Here is a 22502-nt window from a genome sequence, read left to right on the forward strand (position 1 = left end):
CCACCATGCATACTTTTTCGTACAGGTCCCCAGTGGGAATCAAACCCACAACCCTGGCATTGCAAGCCCCATGCTCTACCAACTGAGCCACACAGGACTAGAGACAGCAGGACCTTACTTCAAAGGGTGGACTCCTTTTATCTGGTGACCATGAACTGCAGCTCTCCCCCAACCCACTCAACAGCTCACTCAGAGGAGGAGGAGAAGACTGTGCCTTGTAGCTCAGTATGTAACCTGTTCAGTATGTAACTTGTTCAGTATGTAACCTGTTGTTCAGTATGTAACCTGTTGTTCAGTATGTAACCTGTTGTTCAGTATGTAACCTGTTGTTCAGTATGTAACCTGTTCAGTATGGAACCTGTTGTTCAGTATGTAACCTGTTCAGTATGTAACCTGTTGTTCAGTATGTAACCTGTTGTTCAGTATGTAACCTGTTCAGTATGTAACCTGTTGTTCAGTATGTAACCTGTTGTTCAGTATGTAACCTGTTCCGTATGTAACCTGTTCCGTATGTAACCTGTTCCGTATGTAACCTGTTCCGTATGTAACCTGTTCCGTATGTAACCTGTTCCGTATGTAACCTGTTCAGTATGTAACCTGTTCAGTATGTAACTTGTTCAGTATGTAAACTGTTCAGTATGTAACCTGTTCAGTATGTAACTCGTTCCGTATGTAACCTGTTCCGTATGTAACCTGTTCCGTATGTAACCTGTTCCGTATGTAACCTGTTCAGTATGTAACTCGTTCCGTATGTAACCTGTTCCGTATGTAACCTGTTCAGTATGTAACCTGTTCAGTATGTAACTCGTTCCGTATGTAACCTGTTCCGTATGTAACCTGTTCCGTATGTAACCTGTTCCGTATGTAACCTGTTCAGTATGTAACCTGTTCAGTATGTAACTTGTTCAGTATGTAAACTGTTCAGTATGTAACCTGTTCAGTATGTAACTCGTTCCGTATGTAACCTGTTCCGTATGTAACCTGTTCACAATGTTCCAAGACACACTACAATCAATATACTGTAAGTATACGTCCAAGACAGGTTTTAAATTCTCACAAACTCTTTGGGGTGCTTTGAAAATAATGGGACGGACCAACAGCAACAATATTTTTCTTATCCTTTTTTATTTTATTTCTAGTGCTGATTTAAAAAGGAAGTGCCCATCCGATAATTCCCACCCAAAATAACGGCAGTATGAGGCAGCGAAAGCTGAAACAAAATACGTCTCAAATGAAAATGTGCTGTAGAGTCCCGCTGGTTGTGTGACTGACTGTGGGCCAGTTGATGATGACAACAGGCCAAGCTGTGATGTTAATCTAAGTGAGATCGTTTCTTCAACATTCCTCCTGGTCTGGTTCACTACCAGCCCGGCCCACACAATCAACAGCACTGTACTGTGCACCACAGTGTCTATCATTACCCCTGACACTGGACTCATTACACACAAGTGTTCTATATATTCTAGATCGGGGATGGGCAACTTTGATGGGGGTGAGGGCCGCAGTGGCTCGCAGGTCTGCGTGCCTACATCTATACCCACACATGGGGCAGAGAGAACATTTTTCAGTTTTAAAGCTAATTTCATGCAATTCTGCACATTTTGCCATTGGGTGGAGAGAAATGTTGTTGTTTTTAATATGATATCTGAGCGAGAGTGACTAAGTAAATCAATGGGCCCCCCCAGTTGGTAATTCGACCATGATTATTACAAGTGTAGATAGCTGGCTAGACTAACTTACCAATCTAAAGTTGTCAGTGACTGACATAACAAGAGGAAAACTGCTGACACACAACCGCACAACCAAATTTCAAAATTGCACCTTTATATATTCTACTATTCTAACTCTCAACAGTAAGCTGAGACCCCGACTGGCGGGCTGCCAGTTGCCCATCCCTGTTCTAGATAGTTCACCTCAGGGAAAGTTCATACCTCCAAAGCATATCTTTGCATAGCCAGGTATCACAGATGTATTTGGCCTTTAGCAACTCAAAAGAGGGAAAGTAAATTTTATTGCAATCTGTTAGGCCTGTATTGATGTACTTCAACTTGACAAACAGAAGTGTAGGAAATGGCAACAAGCATGACACTAGAGTAGACATAACCGTATTATAACATTAGCTACAATAAGATAGTAAAGCTGGCTAGCTAGCTAGCTAACGTTAGCTAGGCTAATTGAGACTAGCTACATAACTTGAACTGTGGACTTTCTCCCCTTCTGAATCCTACAGGAAATAACAACTCCGTTCAGATTATTAAGTAGCAGCGTGTCAGAAGTGCTTCAACCTCATCAAATATAAGACCAGAACATTGTCCGAGTCGACAGGAGAGGTGATTTCACAACAGCTAACTGCTTTGCGTCTCGTCATTGAGCAGCCCAAGGCGGAGTCATTGCTATGGATACTCACACAGGCAGACCAGCAGAAGAGCCCATGCAGCGCAGGGAGGGGGAGGACAGACAGAGACGAGCAGCTAATGAATACTAACAATTGAAGTTATTTCTGATTTTGGGTTTGGACAGGGCAGAAGCAAATCAGGCATGGGTACATTTGGCAGAAGTAATCAGGCCTGGGTAGGGCCTGAACGTCGGGTATGGGTAGGGCTCGGGCTGAACATTCATGCCCGTGCAGGGCTCTAGTTCTTTGTGCTAGGGTGGTTTATGTAAGAGTGTGGTAGCGTGGATAGGTATGTGTTCAGTCAAGCTTTGCCAAGGAGACCTGCAGGGAGTTACTGTTTGATAAAGGTTAATGAGTGAGAAAGAGAGAGGGGGGGATTGAGAGAAAGACCCTGGAGGCCACAGCTCTGACAATGTGAGACGAGTTCCTCTCAGGAATGCAGGAGGTGGCAGCCCTGCCTCACACAGGAACCCCAGGGAGGTGTGTATGTGTGTGTGTGTGTGTGTGTGTGTGTGTGTGTATGTGTGCGCACTGCTAATGGGTCTCAGGTGGGTAACAGTTGCGGCACTGTGAACTACACCCGTGAATTGTATTTCTGTGCCAGTGAGGTATAGTGTGTGTGTGTGGCTGCCTTTAATGATCCGGAGGTGGGTCTGTGGGGTAGCATTGTAAACCTCAGATCAGAGGCTCATGCCCTGCCTCCCTGATGTGTGTGTCACCCTAACCCGAGGCAGACACAGTGTGATTGACAGGGCTGACTCCATGGGCCAAGCCCGCTCCCTCTGCCCAGTACACAAGGCTAACCACCTTTTCAGTCAAGACTGTAGGGGCTCTATTTTAACATACCAAACACAATAGTACATTTAAGTGCTGGCGGTAGCACTATAGGTCCGAGGGTGTGTCAGGAATATTTTTGTTATTTTCACAGCCGTTATTATGAGTGCAATAGCTGGCGGTGGCGCGAAAGGGCTGGGTTTTGATGAATGAACACTGTTCAATTAAGGTGTTCCAAGGCTTATACTGCATGTGTTTGTCTCAAGTTCTGTAGGTTATTGACAGTCTTTGCTTTGTCATCAAGTCCAATTCGGCTGGGGGACGGAATATTGTCGTCCTAGTCCATTGTGGATTGATACTACAGTTTATTAAATAGCATAGCCTACAGTAACGAGTGACAGCTACAGTAAAAAAACATATATATAATAACATCCAGTGTTTGCTCAATATGTTTGGAGTGTTGACAGTCAATATTGTTGTAATTGGCTTTAACTAATATAGGCCTTTACGCATTGCAATTCTCTTCAAATAAAAAATACTAGGCTCCCGTAAATTGCATTGTATGTGTAAGGCACGTTCTCAATAAGCAAGATATAGCCAGGCCTACCGTTGATATGGCGTTATACAGAAACAATTTTGTTTGGAGGAGCGAGTTTTTGGTAACCGGACAAAGGCACTCTTTGGGAATGGGGATGGATACAAGCCGAATGGAGTACGCACTGCAGGTAGGCTTATGTTAACTGTGAAAAATGCAAAAGAACGCTGGCAATAATGTCACGAGTAGACCACTATATGGATAAATGACCATACGCTTTGCTGTTGAACCAGCATTATAGAAAGGTAAGGGTAGCCTACTAAGTAGAGGTCGACCGACTATGATTTTCCAACGCCGATACCGATTATTGGAGGACCAAAAAAATACGATACCGATTAATCGTCCGATTTTTAGATATATACAGTATTTGTAATAATGACAATTACAACAAAACTGAATGAACAATGAACACTTTTATTTTAACTTAATACAATACATAAATAAAATCTATTTAGTCTCAAATAAATAATGAAACATGTTCAATTTGGTTTAAATAACACAAAAACACAGTAAACACAGGAAAGTAAAAGTGCAATATGTGCCATGTAAAAAAGCTAACGTTTAAGTTCCTTGCTCAGAACATGAGAACATATGAAAGCTGGTGGTTCAATATTCCCAGTTCTTCAATATTCCATGTTAAGAAGTTTTAGGTTGTAGTTATTATAGGAATTATGACGCGTCAACTATTTCTCTCTATACCATTTGTATTTCATATACCTTTGACTATTGGATGTTCTTAAAGGCACTTTAGTATTACCAGCCTAATCTCGGGAGTTGATAGGCTTGAAGTCATAAACAGCGCTGTGCTTCAAGCATTGCTAAGAGCTGCTGGCAAAACGCAGTAAGGTGCTGTTTGAATGAATGCTTACGAGCCTGCTGCTGCCTACCACCGCTCAGTCAGACTGCTCTATCAAATATCAAATCATAGACTTAATTATAATATAATAAACACAGAAATATGAGCCTTTGGTCTATAATTTCGAAAACAAAACATTTATTCTTTCAGTGAAATGCGGAACCGTTTCGTATTTTATGGAACGGGTGGCAACCCTAAGTCTAAATATTGCTGTTACATTGCACAACCTTCAATGTTATGCCATAGTTATGTTTAATTCTGGCTAATTAGTTCACAGTTCACAATGAGCCAGACGGCCCAAACTGTTCCACATACCCTGACTCTGCTTGCACTGAACGCAATTTCCATAGTTAATATTGCCTGCTAACATGAATTTATTTTAACTAAATATGCAGGTTAAAAAAATATACTTCTGTGTATTGATTTTAAGAAAGGCATTGATGTTTATGGTTAGGTACATTTGTGCAACGATTGTGATTTTGTTCGCAAATGCGCTTTTGTTAAATCATCACCCTTTTGGCGAAGTTGGCTGTGATTCGATGATAAATTAACAGGCACTGCATTGATTATATGCAACGGAGGACAAGCTAGTTAACCTAGTAATATCATCAACCATGTGTAGTTAACTAGTGATTATGTGAAGATTGATTGTTTTTTATAAGATAAGTTTAATGCTAGCTAGCAACTTACCGTGGCTCCTTGCAGCCACAAGGTCCTTTTTGACGCTGCACTCGCGTAACAGGTGGTAGGCCTGCACTCGCGTAACAGGTGGTAGGCCTGCCACGCAGTTTCCTTGTGGATTGCAATGTAATCGCCCATAATCGGCATCCAAAAAGGCCGAAATACCGATTGTTATGAAAGCTATGCCGATTAATCTGTCGACCTCTACTACTAAGGGTTTGTTTTGTAATCAAACGAAACGGAAAACAAGCAATTGTTACAGGAAAATAACTTAAATGTTTCTAAATATGAGTGTCACCGGATTATCGCATCTCTTGTTCAATGATGGGCATAAAGCCTACATGGAGGGTTTTTTACTCAACCAAAATAATAACAGGAGCTGGTTAAAATAATGTAATAGCCTACATAGATAAAAAGGGGATGTCTGCTCACTGTTTTGCTGCTGCCAAACTTGATCTTTTAATAAAGCTATGGTGATTAAGATGTATTTCAAAGTGGTCTCACGAGCCAAACCCTTTACTGATAGTCTTGACTACTTGGCGAATGTATTGGGAATGACAACAAAAAACTACCTCCATTGAGAGGTGGAGAGGCTATGCTTGGTTTTTAATCAAACGAAACAAAACCGTTTTTAAATACGAGGTTTACGGGCACAAAAAGCACATCTTTCTTGTTCCATGTACAAATAGGCACTGTGCATCACGGCTGGATAGGCTGCGCTTCCATTGTCAATATCCATGCCATAACCAACCGTGTTACTGCTAAGACCAGCTTCCTGTTGGTCTTAAATATCCCACCAGAGCATACTAAAATGTGCACTTTGGCGCACTTTTCAGGACACACCTCAGATATTGCCAACCCTCCCACCTCAGCACAAGCAAGCTCATATAAGACCGGTAAATTACCAATCCTGGCGCTAGGGTTTGAAAATAGAAGAGCGCCGGCTTTAAGGTTCGATTACTTAAAAATCATACAATGTGATTTTCTGGATTTTTGTTTTAGATTCCGTCTCTCACAGTTGAAGTGTACCTATGATAAAAATGACAGACCTCTACATGCTTTGTAAGTAGGAAAACCTGCAAAATCGGCAGTGTATCAAATACTTGTTCTCCCCACTGTATATATATATATATATATCTCTCTTTTTTAACTGCATTGTTGGTTAGGGGCTCATAAGTAAGCATTTCACTGTTGTATTCGGCGCATGTGACTAATAAAATTTGATTTGATTTACTGTGTCATAGCATCAAGGACTGCTACTTCGATACAGAAACATATGTGAAATGTTACATACACAGCTGGACAAGATGGAAACGGACACAGTGACAGTGCGCACCGAGGAAGAGAGGCCACGGACAGACAGAGCTGAAACTTCACTGCTTGACATATATGATACAATCATGGTTGAGAATAAAACGACTGAACAAATAAACAGCACAGCAGGTAAGTGAAAGAAATAGATTTTGATTATGTTTTACTGGTCATGGGAACATACGTAAATGCCAACAAAATAACTTTTTGGTCAGTGGGGGGGGGGTGTGTGTGTGTGTGTGTGTGTGTGTGGACGACGCTGGGCCAATTGTGCGCCGCCCTATGGGACTCCCATTTAGGCCGGATGTGATACAGCCTGGATTCGAACCAGGGACTGTAGTAATGCCTCTTGCACTGCAGACCGCTGTGTCCATGTGTGTGTTAACTATTTAACTGTACTAGAATGCTAAAAAGGCCGCAATTTTTTTTTAATATCGGTTATCGGTATCAGTATTGTTTTTTGGGGGGGCAAGGAAAATATCGGATATCGACCCAAAATATCATATCGGTGCATCACTAACCTCTATCTATGCATTATGTATCTGTAATGTTCTAAACATTGTATCCCTTTGAATAATCCCCAGGTCAGCAAGCTACAGAAACCCCAGCATGCTTTGTCCTGCTCTCTGGTGTAGGGTTAGTCTCATGAGGGCTCTGTCCTAGCAGGCAGGAAGGCCCAGTTCAAAACAAAGCCTGTGGATTATACACTGTGGAGAGCACCGGCAGTGGCATAGCACTCATTCAGTCATCGTGTGGTTTCTGTGATCACCCGTTTCAAACAGTTCGGTTCCTCTGTTCAACTTGGACCTGGTGTTCACATTGACTACTGCTGCTCAGAATGTTGCAGACAAAGAAAGATGGTTTGTCACTGTCACACACAAATGCATGTGCGCAAATGGACAAACACACACACAAACACATCCATTCACGCACCCACCCACATGTCAAAATGTAATTTTCACAGAGGTGCCATTCCTCTCCTGGTACGGGGAAAACAACATGTCAGGATGGCAAGTCACATGGACCAAAATAGTCTGGTTACGTGCTGCTACACAACCATCACTCAATCAGGGATGAGTGTTGTATGTTCCACATATGAATAATATGTCAGAAACATATTAATAACACAATGGTGACATCCTCTAAGGCTTTATGAGCTGGAGGGAAATCAACTAGCACTGTTTGCTCTTCCTGCTGTGTGGTGTGTGTGTGTGTGTGTGTGTGTGTGTGTGTGTGTGTGTGTGTGTGTGTGTGTGTGTGTGTGTGTGTGTGTGGGTTCTCTCTCCCAATGTCTGGGTAAATCGATGGTAAAAAGAAAAGCAGAGCCCTTGGGAGGGAAGGCGGGGCCCTCACAAGGTCCACCCAAAAAACTGCTGTCAGCCATCCAACTGCTGTGTAAGGAGAGAGGGATGAAAGGAGGAGGGGAGGAGAGAGAGATGGGGCTTATCCTCTGAGCCGACATTGCAGCGGCACACTGATTACTGAGACAGGTCATCTGTGCTCAGAGAGTGTGTGTGTATATGTGTGTGTGTGTGTGTGTGTGTGTGTGTGTGTGTGTGTGTGTGTGTGTGTGTGTGTGTGTGTGTGTGTGTGTGTGTGTGTGTGTGTGTGTGTGTGTGTGTGTAAGCAAATCTGTAAATGCAACAGCAGATGTTCTTGTATGAGTGTGCATGTGCGCCACAGAGATAGTATTTGCACAAATGTGTGCGTGTATGTGTTCCTTTTGTGCATTTGTCCTTGCCTGTGGAGGAGTGGCAGCACCCATCCAGTCATCTCCATATTAAAGTGTTTCCCCTGAAGAGCCTGTGTATGTCTTTGATCTGTAGACCTCTTCACCGAGACCCAGTGTGATTAATGCAGTTTGGTTTGCTGCTCCCTCCAGACACAGAGGCTCTTCATACTTAATAGACTTTACGCAAAAATACTCTCGACTACACGTATACTGTAATGTATACCAGGTAGTGCAGGACAGTTGCCTCCCTCTAAGCAGGGCAGTGTAAACAGAAACGTCTCGTTGAGCCAACACTCTTACAGTAAACATTTTAATAGCATAGCAATATTTTAGAAACAGCTCAAATGTACAGGCATTTAGCACATTTTTTAGACTTGTTTTAATTGAGTTTTTATCTGAAATTGTAGTAACAGCCTGTAACATTCTGAAACTGTAGCTTTAAATCTCAAGCGATTATTTAGATGTTTTTGCTCGACTGCACTAAGCCACTGATGTCCAGACAAGAAGCAACTCCCTCGGGAATAACTAACGATTTCAGTCGCAATTTGCTTTTACCTCATATAATGACTTCCATGAAATTGATCAAATGAAGCCTGGGTTGTTCTAAGGTAACTTTAATAAGGTAGCTTGTATAAGCCTAAGAGCTTGTGCTAGCTATGGTTCAGCTAAACATCAGCATTCAACTACAGCCAGCACGTTTGTGAGGATGCAGAAGTGATTTTGTTTGTTTAGCTAGCTAGCTAATGTTACCTATCTGTGAAGCGTATACAGTGCGTTCAGAAAGTATTGAGACCATTTGACTTTTTCCACATTTTGTTGGGAGAAACTCCCCAAATACAGGTGTGCCAAGCTAGTAGGGTCATACCCAAAAAGACTTGTGGCTATAATCGCTCCCAAAGGTGCTTCAACAAAGTACTGAGTAAAGGGTCTGAATACTTACATTACTAGCCAAGATTTGGACACACCTACTCATTCAACGGTTTTTCTTTATTTTTTACTATTTTCTACCTTGTAGAATAATAGTAAATACATAAAAACTATGAAACAACACATATGGAATCATGTAGTAACCAAAAAAGTGTTAAACATATCAAAATATATTTGAGATTTGAGATTTTTTTAAAGTAGCCACCCTTTGTCTTGATGACAGCTTTGCACACTCCTGGCATTCTCTCAACCTGCTTCATGAGGTAATCACCTGAAATGCATTTCAATTAACAGGTGTGTCTTGTTAAAAGTTAATTTGTGGAATTTCTGTCCTTCTTAATGCGTTTGAGCCAATCAGTTGTGTTGTGACAAGGAGGGGTGGTATACATATAGCCCTATTTGGTAAATGACCAAGTCCATAATATTGTCAAGAACAGCTCAAATAAGCTAAGAGAAACGACCGTCCATCATTTCTTTAAGACATGAAGGTCAGTCAAATCGGAAAAATTTCAAGAACTTTGAAAGTTTCTTCAAGTGCAGTCGCAATAATAATCAAGCGCTATGATGAAACTGGCCCTCATGAGGACCGCCACAGGAAAGGAAGACCCAGAGTTACCTCTGCTGCAAAGGATAAGTTTTCACGAAGTTACCAGCCTCAGAAATCGGCAATTAACTACACCTCAGATTGCAGCCCAAATAAATGCTTCACAGAGTTCAAGTAACAGGCACATCTCAACATCAACTGTTCAGAGGAGACTGCGTGAATCAGGCCTTCGTGGTCAAATTGCTGCAGAGAAACCACTACTAAAGGACACCAATAAGAAGAGATTTGCTTGGGCCAAGAAACACGAGCAATGGACATTATACCAGGGAAAATCTGTCCTTTGGTCTGATGAGTCCAAATTTTAGATTTTTGGTTCCAACTGCCGTGTCTTTGTGAGACGCAGAGTAGGTGAATGGATGATCTCCGCATGTGTGGTTCCCACCGTGAAGCATGGAGGAGGAGGTGTGATGGTGCTTTGCTGGTGACATTGCCGGTGATTTATTTAAAATTCAAGGCACACTTAACCAGCATGGCTACCACAGCATTCTGCAGTGATTCTACGCCATCCCATCTGGTTTGCGTTCAGTGGGACTATCATTTGTTTTTCAACAGGACAATGACCGAACACACCTCCAGGCTGTATAAGGACTATTTGACCAAGAAGGAGAGTGATGGAGTGCTGCATCAGATGACCTGACCTCCACAATCACCCGACCTCAACCCAATTGAGATGGTTTGGGATGAGTTGGACCGCAAATTGAAGGAATAGCAGCTAACAAGTGCTCAGTATATGAGGGAACTCCTTTGAGACTATTGGAAAAGCATTCCAGGTGACTACCTCATGGAGCTAGTTGAGAGAATGCCAAGAGTGTGCAAAGCTGTCAAGGCAAAGGGTGGCTACTTTGAAGAATATCAAATATTTAGATTTGTTTAACACTTTTTTGGTTACTACATGATTCCATATGTGTTGTTTCATAGTTTTTATGTATTTACTATTATTCTACAAGGTAGAAAATAGTAAAAATAAAGAAAAACTCTTGAATGAGTAGGTGTGTCCAAACATTTGACTGGTATTGTATGTAAATGTGATATTTCAGGTTTTTTGGTTAGTCATTATGGGGTATTGTGTCAAGGGGCCTGAATACTTTCCAAATGCACTTTATTATAATATGAATGACACTGTATGATAATGTTACTGTACTTTTATATTCGTATGGGAATACGAATATAAAAGTACTAACAGCTAAATTAATGTCTACGGACAAGAAAATAAACCATTTTAATTGTCTGCACAGGCTTGTGAATTGTTGCATTATTCAAGAGTGTAATATGGTTTGGTTGCATTATTCAATAGTGTAATTAGGGCTGGGCGATATGGCCTAAAAAGCATAAGCTTTGTTGTACAATAAAATGTGAAATACACTGCATTTCAAACAGTCAGCAATAAGCTAATGAATTCAGGGCTGGTGAAATTATACCTGCCTTCCACAACCATAAGACCCACTAAAAATTCAATTATTTTATGAAAAGTTTAACCTGCTTTTTTTGCAATAATCACTGATCTGGCTTTCTACAAAAATGCCCTTTTTGTTACAAAATGTAACCAGAATAATGCCATGAATAATGCACATTCACTAATAATGACTAACTTCTTGTAGCAGACATTATCGAAAATGAACACAGGTGTCACGCCCTGACCATAGATTGCTTTGTATGTTTCTATTTTTTGTTTGGTCAGGGTGTGATGTGGGTGGGTATTCTATGTTGTATGTCTAGGTGTTGTTTTCTAGGTTTAGGCCTGGTATGGTTCCCAATCAGAGGCAGCTGTCAATCGTTGTCTCTGATTGGGAACCATACTTAGGTAGCCTGTTTTCCCACTTTTGTTTGTGGGTGGTTGTTTTCTGTGTCTGTGTTTTCACCATACAGAACTGTTTCGATTTTCATTTCTTTCATTCACTTTGTTATTTTGTATTTTTCGTGTTCTGATATAATAAATTATCATGGACACTTACAACGCTGCATTTTGGTTCGATCCTTCCTACTCCTCATCCGATGAAGACGAAGATCGTTACAACAGGTCTTATAAGCAGTCTCTCAAGCACAAGCACAAGTCCACATGCTAGTGAGTAGCCAGCTAATCTGTATATTTAAAGTTTAGCCAACTTGGATCTATTTGCTAGCTAACAGGGTAGAACAGTTACATTGTTATGAACACACCCTTCTGTCCAACTATTTGAACAACATGCTAGAAGGCCTGGGACGATACTAGTATCGCAATATTTTTTCCATGGCAAAAATGAAACCACGAAGCAGACTCAACTCTTTGGTCCTTTAAAAACCTTCTGTATGTAAAATACTGTGTGCTATAGCTTGGAAAATAAATGTGACTCCCGGATGACAACATAATGATGTTTGTTTCCAACATCAGGGCCTTTTTCCTAAAGAAGTTAAATGCCCTTCGCGATTTGTTTCCTTGCAGCGATACTAATGAGTATAGCGATACTGGTATCGTTTCGGTCCTACATGCGAAGGGAATTTAGGACTATTCTTGATTTTATCTTGTCTTAACATATACTAAATAAGAAACTCAGCAAAAAAAGAAACGTCCTCTCACTGTCAACTGCGTTTATTTTCAGCAAACTTAACATGTTGAAATATTTGTATTAACATAACAAGATTCAACAACTGAGACATAAACTGAACAAGTTCCACAGACATGTGACTAACAGAAACGGAATAATGTGTCCCTGAACAAAGGGGGGGTCAAAATCAAAAGTAACACTCAGTATCTGGTGTGGCCACCAGCTGCATTTAAGTACTGCAGTGCATCTCCTCCTCATGGACTGCACCAGATTTGCCAGTTCTTGCTTTGAGATGTTACTGTAACAGTATAACTTTAGACCGTCCCCTCGCCCCGACCCGGGCGCGAACCAGGAACCCTCTGCTCACATCAACAACAGTCACCCACGAAGCATCGTTACCCATCGCTCCACAAAAGCCGCGGCCCTTGCAGAGCAAGGGGAACCACTACTTCAACTCAAGGTCTCAAAGCGAGTGACGTAACTAATTGAAACGCTATTAGCGCGTACCCGCTAACTAGCTAGCCATTTCACATCCGTTACACTCACCCCCCTTTCAACCTCCTCCTTTTCCGCAGCAACCAGTGATCCGGGTCAACAGCATCAATGTAACAGTATAACTTTAGACCATCCCCTCGCCCCGACCCGGGCGCGAACCAGGGACCCTCTGCACACATCAACAACAGTCACCCACGAAGCATCGTTACCCATCGCTCCACAAAAGCTGCGGCCCTTGCAGAGCAAGGGGAACCACTACTTCAACTCAAGGTCTCAAAGCGAGTGACGTAACTAATTGAAACGCTATTAGCGCGTACCCGCTAACTAGCTAGCCATTTCACATCCGTTACACTCACCCCCCTTTCAACCTCCTCCTTTTCCGCAGCAACCAGTGATCCGGGTCAACAGCATCAATGTAACAGTATAACTTTAGACCGTCCCCTCGCCCCGACCCGGGCGCGAACCAGGGACCCTCTGCACACATCAACAACAGTCACCCACGAAGCATCGTTACCCATCACTCCACAAAAGCCGCGGCCCTTGCGGAGCAAGGGGAACCACTACTTCAACTCAAGGTCTCAAAGCGAGTGATGTAACTGATTGAAACGCTATTAGCGCGTACCCGCTAACTAGCTAGCCATTTCACATCCGTTACATTACCACACTCTTCCACCAAGGCACCTGCAAGTTCCCGGACATTTCTGGGGGGGAATGGCCCTAGTCCTCACCCTCCGATCCAAAAGGTTCCAGATGTGCTCAATGGGATTGAGATCCGGGCTCTTCGCTGGCCATGGCAGAACACTAACATTCCTGTCTTACAGGAAATCACGCACAGAACGAGCAGTATGGCTGGTGGCATTGTCATGCTGGAGGGTCATGTCAGGATGAGCCTGCAGGAAGGGTACCACATGAGGGAGGAGGATGTCTTCCCTGTAACACACAGCGTTGAGATTGCCTGCAATGACAACAAGCTCAGTTCGATGATGCTGTGACACACCGCCCCAGACCATGACGGACCCTCCACCTCCAAATCGATCCCGCTCCAGTGAACAGGCCTCAGTGTAACGCTCATTCCTATGACGATGAACGCGAATCCGACCATCACCCCTGGGTGAGACAAAACCGCGACTCGTCAGTGAAGAGCACTTTTTGACAGTCCTGTCTGGTCCAGCAACGGTGGGTTTGTGCCCATAGGCAATGTTGTTGCCGGTGATGTCTGGTGATGACCTGCCTTACAACAGGCCTACAAGCCCTCAGTCCAGCCTCTCTCAGCCTATTGTAGACAGTCTGAGCACTGATGGAGAGATTGTGCGTTCTTGGTGTAACTCGGGTAGTTGTTGCCATTCTGTACCTGTCCCGCAGGTGTGATGTTCGGATGTACCGATCCTGTGCAGGTGTTGTTACACGTGGTCTGTCACTGCGAGGACCATCAGCTGTCCGTCCTGTCTCCCTGTAGCGCTCTCTTAGGCGTCTCACAGTATGGGCATTGCAATTTATTACCCTGGCCACATCTGCAGTCCTCATGCCTCCTTGCAGCATGCCTAAGGCACATTCACGCAAATGAGCAGGGACCCTGGGACTCTTTCTGTTGGTGTTTTTTCAGAGTCAGTAGAAAGGCATCTTTAGTGTCCTAAGTTTTCATAACTGTGACCTTAATTGCTTACCGTCTGTAAGCTGTTTGTGTCTTAACGACCGTTCCTGTAACGGGTGTCCTCCTCCTCATCAGACGAAGAGGAGGAGTAGGGATTGAACCAAAGTGCAGCGTGATATTTGGACATAATGAAGTTTATTAAAGTACAGACGAAAACCGAAAACACTTCAACAAACTACAAAATAAGAAAACGACGTAGACAGACCTGAACATGGAACTTACATAAATACACGAAGAACTCACGAACAGGAACAGACTACATCAAACGAACGAACAAACCGAAACAGTCCCGTGTGGTGCAACATACACAGACACAGAAGACAATCACCCACAAACAAACAGTGTGAACAGCCTACCTTTATATGGTTCTCAATCAGAGGAAACGTCAAACACCTGTCCCTGATTGAGAACCATATAAGGCTAATTACACCTGACCTAAACATAGAAACACAAAACATAGAATGCCCACCCCAACTCACGCCCTGACCAACTAAACACATACAAAATAAACAGAAAACAGGTCAGGAACGTGACAGTTCCACAGGTGCATGTACATTAATGGTTTATGGTTCATTGAACAAGCATGGCGAAACAGTGTTAAAGCCCTTTACAATGAAGATCTGTGAAGTTATTGGGACTTTTACGAATTATCTTTGAAAGACAGGGTCCTGAAAATGGGACATTTCTTTTTTTGCTGAGTTTATATGTGTGAAATTAGTTTTGATTTAGAATGGACCACTATTATGCACCTCGAAACAGGGGCAGGGGGAAAAAATATATGTCACCTGTTTATTTAAATAGCGAATGGAGGACGCTATTCCTATGGTTAATTTTTGTGTCATCCTGTTGTAAAGAGAACAACCTATAGAAAGCTGATGGGATCCTCCTCTTTTTAATAGAGGCCATCTCTCTGTTTTCTCACGCAATTGCATAGCCTTTAGAAATGTTGCGTAACATGAGCTCATGGGCTCTCATGAAGTATTTAATTTGATTTCAATTACATTTGCATTGATGTCAGAGTGATTAGAGAGACAATAGAGTGCTGAGTACCAGGCAGTTAGCAAGTTTGGTAGGCTACTAATGACCATCAGCAGCATCAGAGCTTGGAGAAGCCTAGTTACCGTGACTGGAATTTGACTGCCTTCATGACTTGTGACCGCCAGTGTGGCGGTAATACGGTCACTGTAACAAACAGCCCTAGTTGAGACATAAAAAGGGTACCGTTAGAAAGGGTCACTTCTCCTCTATTACAGTAAAATAATGTCTCAATGTGTATTAGTGTCCATATGACCGATTCTGTTGGAACAAATCTCAAATGCAAATAGCAAGTTGAAACAGCTTGTCAGAGAGGAAGATGGCATCAATCATTTTTGTTGTTTGGAGTGGCAGGGGGAGTGGCTTGGTGTGTGTGTGTGTGTGTGTGTGTGTGTGTGTGTGTGTGTGTGTGTGTGTGTGTGTGTGTGTGTGTGTGTGAGAGAGAGAGAGAGAGAGATAAAAACAGACCAAGAAAGACAGAAAGAAGAGAGAAATACAGAAACAGAAAGACCTACAACGATAAATCAAGGAGGAGAGCGAGAGAGATATCCAGTAAGGAGGGAGGACATGAGAGCGAAAGAATGCAATATATAAAAAGATAGAGAGGTCCTGTGAGTTGTAGCTATGTCCTCCTCTCTCTAATGGTATTAGTGCACTCAGGGACATTTCTGTTCTCCGTAATTCAGACCCTGATGTAGCCCATTAGGTTGTACTCTGGAAGAGGGAGGAGGGAGAAAGAGAGAGAGCACAGTTCTGCTCTAAAAGTACTGAAGCCACTGCCACACCCTGTACTAACCAATCCCCCTCTCCACTCCTCCTTGGGCCTCTCTCTCTCGTCTGACAAGCCAGTCTGAGTCTCTGTGTGGGAGGGTGAGGGTTGGGGTTGGGTTAGAGTGACAGAGAATTAATTCCCCTGTGCCAATTCCCTGTGTCTCCCTCCTACGTGTATGTGCATGTAGGTTCTCTCTCGCTCACACACACACACACTCACACCACACTTCACCCTAAGCGTTCACACACACACACACACTGACACAGCGCTGGGTCTGTGTTTGCCAGGATTGGAAACTATGCTGCCCATTGTTGCAGAGCGAGGCTTGACACATCGCAATGGAACGCACAGCAGCACAGACACAAAGGACAATTCTAATCCCAAAACAAACACTAACACACAGGTAGCAGACACACTAAGCCGGGCCTAAGTCTGAGGGAACATTAGAGAACAAATAAACTAAAGCTCAGTCCTATGTTGTAGTATTAATGGTTAATAGGAAGTACTCCAAAAGAGCGTCAAGTAACGGTACTCAAAGCAGCTCTCTCTCCTCTCCCCCCTCCATGATTATCTTTGGTAATGGTGGTTCTCTCTCTCTCTCTCTCTCCCTCCATCCATCTATCTCTGTGTCTAGCTGTGTGGTGATAATGGTGGTGTTGGATGTGTCCCAGGCGACACGGTAGCTATAATTCTGCTGGAGGCCTGATTGACAGTTAAAGCCAAGCTGCGGCCCGGCTGCTACCGTTGTCCTGTTGCAGGGGATTACACCGCCCGCCAACCCTTTGCTGCCTCACTCCTCTTTCCATCCTTCTCTTCATTCTTCATTCACCCGCTGCTGTCACGCAATCTCAAAGTCGTGGGCGACTGTGGACGACCACTTGGCCGAAAGCCAACCAACTTAATAAAGCACAGAATGATATCGCTCGCCGGTTTATCCTCCATTTACTAATCCAAAGTAAAGTCCAACATAGCCATCTCCATCTCCTCCCATCCTTACGTTCTAACCTCACCAGCATTCCATTCCATAGTTGTTCTATCCATTCTCCTCCATCTTATCTTCCTGTTGTTTTTCACTGTTTTGATAAAAAAGTGCTTGCACTTCAAATGTCTATGTGGCAGTCTAAGCTTTGAATTTTTAAGAGATCCCAAGCAAAGCTCTGTACAGTATAGTACTGTTTGATAATGGACCAATTGACGTGATAAGACCAGTGACTAGGAATGCATAATTGATGTAAACTAGATAGGTTTCTGTTGATGCACTGCTAAATGGAGGGAAGGAGCGTTGCCTTGAACTGGCAGAAAACACAAACAAACTAAAAGAGGGTGGTGATTTGATAGGCTAATGTAGAAACACAAGCTGTGAATGGGTGAAACTTGTCCACAGCGATACTGGACAAGCTCAGACAGCACAATCTGGCACAACCATAAACAACACTGAAGTAAATACCAATCGATATTGATGATTACACAAAACTCAAAGTAAAATGGCCGTCTTTGGACTGATTCCTCTTGCTATTATCCAGGTGTGAAAAAGTAACAACTATGACCGACCACCAACTAACACAACCTACTTCAAGGTGAGAAGAAATGTGGGAGGTGCTGTACACAACGCCAACAACTCTTCGTGATCCTCTCAGAAATGACAACCTAGCATAATTGAGATAAACCATTGTTGCATTCCAATCCCAGACCCATATTCTTCCAATCAGCCAGCAGACAATGTATAACTCCAGTCCCGTTCGGAGCGCCCTGGAAATACAAGAACCCTTCTGCCAGCACATTAGACTCCCTGGAACGGGTCCAAAACTATCACACACATCTCAATGAGACGCTTACAGTCAGAGCTAGGAGAGATGAAGCCAGAGATGTTCCATTGAGTGAATGATTGATGCTTTTATAGGGAGACACAGTCCTGTCCTATCAGGCTTACAACATCTTCTCCCTGTCAATGATGGATCGCCTATGTGCCCACAAAAAGTCAACTTATTATCACACATGATTGTAGAAGTGAAACTATTCAAACTACCCAATAGGCCAAAACAGTAACTATTACACAGGTATAAACAGTCCATATAGATAGATTTAACAGTATATAACAGTTTATGCCTACATTCACATTCACAGGTAACTGTCCTGTTAGTGGCCATAAAAGCAGGCGACCTTCGTATCGATCCCTGCTCACGGATGCCAGACTGACCGGACGGATAAGAAACAAGGCTGCTGTAATTGCATTATGGATAATCGATCCTATCAACTACAGATTGGGCCAACAGCAATAATGACAGTGTCTTGGTTGTCATGACGATTGGTGGCTTGGGGCAGAGGTAGGAGGCTGGGGTACACCACACCGTGATACAGCGATCAGGAGTGAAGACAGTCACGCTAACTCCCTAAGCCCTACAGCCTCTGTTTGGTTACCATTACCTCACTGTACCGACACCGCCTGATATCCATCATAGGCCCTGACCCATCCCTGTCCTTTGTCTGGCCTAGTGTGAGCTGTAGTGCCCCTACTGGACCGCACAGCATCACGCATGCTCTCTGAGGACAGCCACTCCCATCATGGCTGTAATGGTGGTTAATTGAGGGGGAAAAATACTACATCGTTTGAAAATACTGAAGAAATGGGTGATTGATTTCCCAGGATTCCCATAGGCCCAAACTCCTTTGACAGGCTCTTTAAGAGGGCCTGTCTCTCTATGGTTGACCAGGCCTCTCTAGGTCTAAAGTTACTGTGGCTTGACTTCCTATCTCTGCTGCAACACACGCTGCCAAGGGTTCTATAGAAAAGAGCACCCCCACAGAGTCATGGTGAGCAGCAGCAGCCACAGGGATGGGAGACACAGATCAGACCAGATTAGCAGAGTGAGGGAGAGTGGATAGGAATTGAGAGTGCTTAGTTCTACTCAATTGGTTTCCCTTATTCACTCTTGCTGGCTAAACTGGGGGCACCTCTCACCTAGTATGCTCGTTCATCAATTCGTACCCTTCCTGATAACCTCAATTTAATTCAGTCGTTTTGTAATAACCGCCCTTGTGTAATAATCCAAGCACACAAGTGAGGGTTTTAGTGCATAATGAAAATGTGTCCCATGCGTGTAGTTGGAGCTCGCCTAAAAGGATTTTATCTAAAGATCGGTGTCACTGCACACTATGCACATCGGTCTCTATTGAGGTATCCTTCATTTTATTTCTATAGTCCTTTCACTTCTAATTTTAAAAGAATGACAGTTGTAGATCATTTTAACACGGACTTGGTACGTTTCCCAACAGTGCTGTCGAGTTTTAGGGGATCATTTTGTTACATTTTAACTCCAGAGAGTGTAGTACGTCATGCCATGTGTAACCGAGAAGCATTCCCCTTTGCAGGGCATGAAGTAGAAGAAAAAAAACTAACTTGTGTTAGTGTAATGACATTACAAATCCACTGGAGGAATTTCCCTAAAAGTTTTGTTTGTGTTTTAGATTTTCTTCTTCTTGAGGCATGTAGACACTGTCGACTGACAGCCGTAAAAGGTTAGTTTCTCCACCCCAAAGCTAACATTTCTTGTCACTTTTGCCCTTTGCAGTGAACGTGCGCTGTGACCTTAGGATTCCTCTCTCTGTCTGAGTCTCCTCCCTGTAGCATTCCAAACCAAAGCTTCCACAATCCACTAGATGTGTTTCTGAATAAATACATTCCATTCCGAAGCGCTTTTTTATTGTGCCGACTCAATGGAGTGATTACTTTGTAGCTTCCAGGTTGCCTGCTCCTGTTTAGACAGCTAGAAGCTGAAAGAGGTATTACATTAACATGCACTGGGACAGAGACCAAATAGGACAATAAAATGGGTAGTTTCAACTACAAATAGATATCTACAATTTTTTGACAACAACGTGAGCATGGTTAATGAAATCACCACTGTTTGAATTGTTGTACTGGGAGAAGGGGATGCATGAAACTACACAGTTGACATGAGGAAAAACTAGGTTGGCCAATACAAACCTCTAACGGCCTAACCAAAGGTCACTAATGATTAGCAGACTTTTACCCAGGGCAGGCTAGATAGGCTACTTTCATTTTGACATATTTGACATATGACACAGTAATCCTAGTGGAACCATTCCAGGTCAGGACACAAGTCCAGAAGTTATCCTTTGGGATACGAAAACATCAACGAGTACATGTCTGCATGATTAATCCACAGCCTAACATACTTCCCCTCTTAGCTCAGCTATGCTACAAGCTAGCATGGGCCACGAGACAAAGAAATGGAAACCCACACACACGCAGATTAGATGAGGCCTCCACCTCATTTGGCCAATTTGGTCTGATAGGAGTATGTGGATTCGTGCCGGAAATGTCTCTAACTGCAGCGGTGCCAAAGAAAGGGAGAAAACATATGCACAATTAAGATAAATATGCTTTTTATTGTCACATACACCGGATAGGTGCAGTGAAATGTGTTGTTTTACAGGGTCAGCCATAGTAGTACAGCAACCCTAGAGCAAATTAGGGTTAAGTGCCTTGCTCAAGGGCACATCGACAGATTTTTCACCTTGTCGGCTACTGGCCTAACACTCTAACCGATAGGCTACCTGCCGCTCTAAGTAACGCTTTACATAAACGTTGCTATTCTGTAATAATACTATAATTACTAACAACAACAACCTTATTACTGTAGTAATTACAGCATCACTCATAGGTATAAGAGAATCTTAATGTATAGTGTTACCCTCACCTGCATGTTTCTAGCATGTTTCTATAGGTAAAATATATCATTTGGCAATCAGACAGAATATAGCCAGTAATGAAGCCACCGCTGGGTTAGATAGACCCACCTCTGATTCCTGCCTGTAGTAATCTGGGGAGGATTGTCCAGTAATCTCCTGCAGGATCCACACTCCTCTCTAATAACAAGAATAATCCTCTCTCTGCTCTTCCTCTTATCAATCCTATCATCAATATCTAGGAGGTATGGCAGCACAAGAGGCCCAAGGGCTGATAATAGTGTAAAGAAATCAATCAAATCAGTGTTTACAGTAATGTGATGCAATGGGGTTGCCAGTTGGCAGAGGGTACATGTTCCTTTTCATGGATAGGCCTACAGACTGCACTTTGAAACACATGGCAGTGAAAGATATAATTGTCAATAACTGCTCTAAGCAGACAGCACATGTTCAAGATAAACAGCTTTCTGGCTACAGTGCAATATCTCAGCTGCTGTGTAGTAGCCCTGAAGGTTGCTTTGGAGAATATATTCACTAAATCATAGCCGATAAACTCAACTCCAAGATTTATGATGTAGTTGAGCGGGCTAACGTTACTAGTGTGGGGTTTTATGAAAAATTACAGATTTCAACAACAACAAAAAAGCCCGCAATTAAACACGAGACTATTCTGTGTAATTGCGGGTTAGTTTTTTAAATAACAACTTTATAAAAACGTATAAAAACCCACACTAGTCGCCGCTCAACCCCATCATAAATCGTTGAGTTTAATCCGCTAACTAAATCAGAGCAGAACACGTAGCCTATTCTAGCCTTATAGGAAATTAAAATTAAATTTTTACTTCGGCTGTACAGTCAAAACAGAAAACCGTAACATCGAAATGATCCAAATGTCACTATGTTGCAGTGTATTCAAAGTTCACATTTGTCAACAGTCGGATTTGAAGAAGCTCTGCGGGAGGTCCCGACTAAACTGGAGGTCCCGACTGAGCTGAAGCCCCCCCCAAACAAAAAAAACACTCCCATAACATAAGGAATTGAATTGCACTTTATCAAGGCTTATACCAATAGGAACCATGTGCGCAGTTGCTTAGCCCTAATTGAATGACGTTATGGCCACACACACACAGTCAAGCTTGCATAACTTTGCGAACAGCCATAGCTCCTGCGCTGTGACACTCGGGTGTGACACTGCGACTTCACCCATGCACTTCTTGCTATGATGCGTAACGTGCGTATTTCTCATCCAAATCACCGTCCCTTCTTCACTGATAAATCAACAAACCTTATCAGAACAACATGATAGCCGTAACCCGAGGTAGCTAGACGATTTGCCAAATGAAAGGATGTGTTTATTTTGAGTTGACTCACCGTTTGCTGAATATTTTTGACAGTTTGTCGGGAGTCTCCGAGTGTAGCTGCCACCACGATGATGATCCGCC

The 22502-nt window shown here is 43.0% G+C and overlaps 1 protein-coding gene across 1 annotated transcript in view; it reads right to left on the reverse strand.

Moving 5' to 3' along the window:
- Positions 1–22502, reverse strand: part of LOC120051061 (titin) — a 115062-nt gene extending 92560 nt beyond the window's left edge. The window contains exon 1 of the mRNA XM_038997681.1: positions 22432–22502. The gene's annotated coding sequence lies outside the window, so the exon portion shown is untranslated. The remainder of the gene's footprint in view (positions 1–22431) is intronic.

Source organism: Salvelinus namaycush, chromosome 7, assembly GCF_016432855.1.
Source record: "Salvelinus namaycush isolate Seneca chromosome 7, SaNama_1.0, whole genome shotgun sequence".
NCBI classification, from domain to species: Eukaryota; Metazoa; Chordata; class Actinopteri; order Salmoniformes; family Salmonidae; genus Salvelinus; species Salvelinus namaycush.